Here is a 6,273-nt window from a genome sequence, read left to right as displayed (position 1 = left end):
TCCTTTAGCTGATTTTTAGCATAGCTCTTTGAATTGTATTGAAATATATTATCAAAATACAGTAATTAGCTATTATACATATTTATACATAAGATATAAATATATATTATTATATAGAATACTCATTATAAATGTTAAACATATCTTATATAATTATAAAATAATAATATAATTATAAAATATAATTAATAAATCAGCTCTATAAATGTTGCTGTTTTCCCTTTCAGACTGTAAATTGGCAATTGTTAAATATTATGATTACTTCTGCTTTAGTCATTTTTTGCGCTTCTGTTTTGGAGATATTTTTCAACCTTTTTTATTGTCCTGAGGGGAACACAAGTATCTTTGCAGGTCCTACCGAAAGGGTGGCAGGTCAAATCCACCCGTCCCTGCTGGAAACCCTATGGGTCAGTTCTACTCCGTCCTAGGGGGTTGCTAGGAGTTGGAGTCGACTTGGCAATGGGTGGGATCAGAAGGAAAAACCAGATAGGTGTTGGCTGTGGAACAAAAGAAGATGAAAGAGCAAATATAAATTGTTCTTTTTAAAGGTTTGATGATAAATAGGAGAGACAATGGTTGAAGGTGAGGCAAAGAAAGTTTTTGTTAAATTAACTCTATTTAAAAAATTAAGCTCAAATTTTTTTTAATAATTTTTATTGTGCTTTAAGTGAAAGTTTACAAATCAAGTCAGTCTGTCACATATAAGCTTATATACACCTTACTCCATACTCCCACTTACTCTCCCCCTAATGAGGCAGCCCGCTCCCTCCTTCCAGTCTCTCCTTCCGTGACAATTTTGCCAGTTTCTAACCCTCTCTACCCTCCTATCTCCCCCCCCCCGCCCGATAGGAGATGCCAACACAGTCTCAAGTGTCCACCAGATACAAGTAGCTCACTCTTCATCAGGATCTCTCTCCAACCCATTGTCCAGTCCCTTCCATGTCTGATGAGTTGTCTTCGGTAATAATTCCTGTTCTGGGCCAATAGAAGGTTTGGGACCATGACTGCCGGGATTCCTCTAGTCTCAGTCAGACCATTAATTCTGGTCTTTTTATGAGAATTTGGGGTCTGCATCCCACTGATCTTCTGCTCCCTCAGGGGTTCTCTGTTGTAAGCTCAAATTTTTGTTAAATTAAAATGGAAATATATCCCCTAAATTTTCATACAGAAAGCAACAGACATAAAACTAATCTAAAAGAAAAAGAATAGCTAATTATTTTGATATGGATATGGAAATTGTAGCATTTACAAATTATTATTACAGTTAAAAGTCTCATGAGTCACTATTTTATAAAAACGTGTTTTTGTAAGGTACTTCACTTTTATACCAATCATCAGAATTTAGGAAGGCAGAACGTAATTAACTAAGTTGGAATTTTTCCAATATACTTTACTTACTTTCTTTTGTATGAAAACAGCTTTAGAATTGTTATATTACTATCAAGACTAGTTCTTCAATTTCATGTTTTTTTTGTGAAAAAGAAATATGAAGACCCTAAATTTTACAGTGTACTCATTAGTTTAAAATTCCATTAAAAAATTTCAAATAAGTGCTCCGTTTGGCAGCACATGTACTAAAATTGGAATGAGACAGAGAAGATTAGCATGGCCCCTGCACAAGGATGACACGCAAACTCATGAAGCGTTCCATATTTTTGAGCTTTGACATGTTGTGGCATTCATTGGCTACCAATGTCACAAAACAATATGAGTATTAATTGTTCGATGAGAAACTAGTTTGCTCTGCAAATTTTCATCTAAAGTACAATTTTTAAAAAAGAAAAAATCAAAAAAGAAATTTCCTATTTAGAAATTTTCTACTGGAATTTATTGAAGACCTATCACTTTTAAGAAAAAAATGCCTGAGTTTTCAGAGTAAGCTACAATGTACTTATTTTCACCTTGTTAGAAGAAACAATCTAACAGAAGTCAATTTGGTAGGTAGAAAATTCTATAACAGTTAGAGCTTCACACAGGGGTTCTAATTGGATTTAGCTGGAGCAAGACTAATGTACTCTTTTGGCAGATCTGAGTCAGATTCTTAACTCTAAGGAATTTTCTTTACTATTGTGCCCTTGCCTAGAATTGTAGAAGAACGAGAACTGGGAATGCTTAAACATGAAGTGAAAGACCAGCTTCTGCCCTTCTCCTAGTAGATCAATTTCCAGTAGGAAGGAAGGGAGATTACTGAAGCTGTGTTAGAGGTGACTGCCCATGGACTGAACCCACAATGACACAAGCAGGTAATAAATATCTTATTAGTTATTCTCTCTTATTGAATTTTTTTTTCCAATGAAAAAGAAACTGTAGAACTGCTTGAGCCCTGCTGGAGTAATACTGCTGGGGTCAGTCTTTTCCAGCCAAGCCAGTACAGGAACCAGCATTAATCTATGTTTTGTTTTGCACATCAGTATACTTCAAGCATTCTACTATGCACCAATGATAATGGCCCAGACAAATACATCACATATACATTGATTCATTTGTTCATTCATTTTGTTCACCAATATGTATTAAGACTGTTCTAGGAATGCAAAATGTATTAAGACAGAGTTCCAGCTCTCATTTATTCATAGTATAATTGATTGAGACAGATGCGTGAAAAAAGATGAGTGCAATAAAATGTAATAGGTGCTATGATAATACCCTTTACATGATTTTTGAAGCACAAAAGAGAAAGACATCAACACAATCTTAAAGGTCAGTAAGTGGTTTATACATGTGTCTTTGATTAAATCTTACAAATTCTTTTTTTTTTTTTTTTTTCCAGGCAGGCCACAGTGAGGATAAGGATAAGGATAAGAATAAGGATAGCAGACTGGAGCAGAGATGCAAACAGAATCAAGTTGAGAGATGAAGCAGGATTTGGAGCCTGGTAGCCTAAGCAAAAGGAAATTGGTGTTATTTTTTAGTCATTTGGAAGTCAGCAACTATTCACACAAGTTCATAAAATAAGATTCAACTAATATAATGTCTTATTTTCTGTGACAAGTTTATTGAAAATTCTTTGTGTATTTAAAACATTCAGTAGTATACCATGATGAAAAAGACTATGGACTCTGGAGCCAGACTGCCTGGGTTCAAATCCATTTCTGGCTCTAGCTAGCTGTAATAACTGTGCCTCTGTTTCCACATAAGTAAGATGGGACTAAGAACAGTACCAAACTCGTAGGTTTGTTGTCAGGATTAATATATGTAAATAACTCATAAGCACAAATAGCATTTTATAAGTGCTGTATATATGTGTTAAGTCATATGGCTAATAAAAGGTCTTGGACCGTATTTTTATCAGGGTGATCTTTTTCAAAGTAAGTTTGTACAGCTAACAAAAGTTCTTGTCTCAGTCTTTAAAAACATTCAATTATTAAAAAAAATGTGCAGATTTCTTAGTATAGGAAAGAAGTTCTTCAAATTTGAAACTGCTTGTACCTTTAAAGACTCCTCCTTTGCACAAACACAACTTTTGAAAAAGTTACACAAGTATGAAATATATATATATCAGTAATAACTGAATATTTTCCTACCAAAGATAAGTATGGTAATTAAATTTCAAGAGACGAACTCACCAACTTCCAGAACTGATAATCGTTACAACACGTCTATTCATAATACAGTCTCTTCCTAGGGAAGCCGATGTGAGGAATATATATTGTGAGCAGTACAATCACGTAGAACATACAGTAAATATTTACGGCCCAGGATATGGGGTCACAGAAGTGAATTCAGCAAAGCCTAAATCTTCAAACAATTACCCCCTAGGTATTCCTGTTTTCTCCAGCATGGGCATTATTTTACACTTAATGAAAGATTAATAGAAATACAGACGTGTCCTGCTTTGAGAAAGATTCAAATCTTATATCTTTGAGATGTAAGGTGCAAATGTTCAGAAAAGATTATATGCTTTATTATATTTATGATGTCTCCTTTAGTGAATATCTTTAATACATTTATAGTTCAATTTACAGGGTAAAGTGAGAATATTGTATAAAGAGATATAAAGAAGATACAATTTGTCTTTTTCAGAGTCTTTTTAAAATAAAAATGAGAAGCAAAACCAAAAATAAAAGTGTTTTTTTTTTTTTTTGCTTCTGTTTTATTTTCTAGGGGCTTGGTTTTTAATGCTAAGGCACATTCACTCAGGACACACAGCAAAAGTCCTCATGGATTTTATTGACTAGGGCTTGCTTACGCTCTGATTTCATATCTATTTTGTATACATTTTGCTTTTGACCCATCTTCTACTTTTTTTTCAAATCATGATAAAACATTTAAACAGTTTTGTCCTTACCCAATATGAGTTGGAATTGGCTCGATGGCAACGGGTTTTGTTGTTTTGGTTTACCCAATAAATACCGTTAGTTGTAGTATGCTTGTTTTGAAAACTTTATTAACCCCTCTTGCTTCCTAAACTACAAATATGCCTGTTTGGCAGTGAACATACTGGACAAGGATGATAACTTAAAATTTAAAGGCATTTCCATTTATAGAAAATATTGGAATTAAACATTATCATTCTAAAAAACACACATTTGGGAAAAGGTAGACAAAATATAAACATAAGCTCCATATTATCCCCAGCCAAATCTAAGGTAGTTCACCTCGTGAAGTATCAAAATTGGTATACTCCAGGACTTATCTTACATTTAAAATATTCTCCTCAAATCTCATATTTTAAAATATATTATTTTCTAAACAGCCTGTGCATCATTATTGTGTTCATGGAGACCCATTACTACAGGAGGTAGGACTTGGGATCAGGTGAAGTAACTCACAAAATAGACCTAAGTAATTTCTACACTAATGAGGTTTTACAATGTGACCAAGCAAAACTGGGCTTTTCATTTTCAGCCCCTCATATATTTCATGGGAATGCAACTCTATCTTAACGATATATTTTGTTAGTAAATGTTCCAAGTTATAAGGTATTTACTTGGAAATTTTCAATCTTTAGAGAGACAGGTATAGTTTCTAAGTTTCAAAGGGGAAATCATCAGAGTAATGGATTATTGCATCATTACCTGATTAATGTCTGGTGATCCTTTCAGAAAATGTGCTGAAAGACACAAAGACTGCATCTGTGAACCAGAAACTCATTACACCTTGTCTATCAATGTAAAATGTTCAATGGGCCCAGAAAAGATGAGTGTGTGAGGTTTATCAAGACGAGTGAAGGCGTCTTTCTAGTTAATAGAGCAGAAGTTTACAGGGATTACAAAACATAATAGTACTGCATACTTTACCTGGGCCTATTCTCTAACATGTCTGGATAAAAGTTAATGTCAACAGTATAATAGATTACCTAATACCTTACAGAAGGGATAAAAGATGCATCTCTTTGTTGAAACATCTCAGTTGATATTCTGTCAATTCCTGGAGCCTTCTTTTTTGCCAATGCCTTCAGAGCAGCTTGGACTTCTTCCTTTAGTACCATGGGTTCCTCATCATATGCTACCTCTTGAAATGGCTGAACATCGACAAATTCTTTTTGGTATAATGACTCTGTGCATTCTTTCCATCTTCTTTGGATGCTTCCTGAGTCATTTAATAATTTACCCCATAGAATCCTTCACTATTACAACTCGAGGCTTGAATTTTTCCCTCAGTTCTCTCAGCTTGAGAAATGCCAAGCATGTTCTTCCCTTTTGGTTTTCTATCTCCAGCTCTTTGCATATGTCATTATAATGCTTTAATTTGTCTTCTTAAGCTGCCCTTTGAAATTTTCTGTTCAGTTCTTTTACTTCATCATTTCTTCCTTTTGCTTTAGCTGCTCAACGTTCGTAAGCAAGTTTCAGAGTCTCCTCTGACATCCATCTTGGTCTTTTCTTTCTTTCCTGTCTTTTCAGCGACCTCTTGCTTTCTTCATGGATAATGTCCTTGATGTCATTCCACAACTCGTCTGGTCTTCAGTCACTAGTTGTCAGTGCATCAAATCTATTCTTCAGATGGTCTCTAAATTCAGGTGGGATATACTCAAGGTCACATTTTGGCTCTTGTGGACTTGTTCTGATTTTCTTCAGTTTCAGCTTGAACTTACATATGAGCAATTGATGGTCTTTTCCACAGTCGGCCCCTGGGCTTGTTTTGACTGACGATATTGAGCTTTTCCATCATCTCTTTCCACGGATGTAGTCAATTTGATTCCTGTGTGTTCCATCTGGCGAGGTCCATGTGTATAGTCACCATTTATGTTGGTGAAAGAAAGTATTTGCAATGAAGAAGTCGTTGGTCCTGCAAAATTCTATCATTTGATCTCCAGCATTGTTTCTATCACCG

At 34.7% G+C, this 6,273-nt stretch overlaps 1 non-coding gene across 1 annotated transcript; it reads left to right on the top strand.

Annotated features, from left to right (window-relative positions):
• Window positions 1-1,550: 1,550 nt before the first annotated feature.
• On the top strand, window positions 1,551-1,657 carry LOC111749772 (U6 spliceosomal RNA). The gene has a single exon (XR_002784965.1). It is a non-coding gene; the product is annotated as a U6 spliceosomal RNA (small nuclear RNA).
• Window positions 1,658-6,273: the final 4,616 nt, after the last annotated feature.

Source organism: Loxodonta africana, chromosome 8 (assembly GCF_030014295.1).
Source record: "Loxodonta africana isolate mLoxAfr1 chromosome 8, mLoxAfr1.hap2, whole genome shotgun sequence".
In the NCBI taxonomy this organism is placed as follows: Eukaryota; Metazoa; Chordata; class Mammalia; order Proboscidea; family Elephantidae; genus Loxodonta; species Loxodonta africana.
Note: the sequence above shows the minus strand (reverse complement) of the source record. Positions and strands in the feature narration are given on the sequence as shown.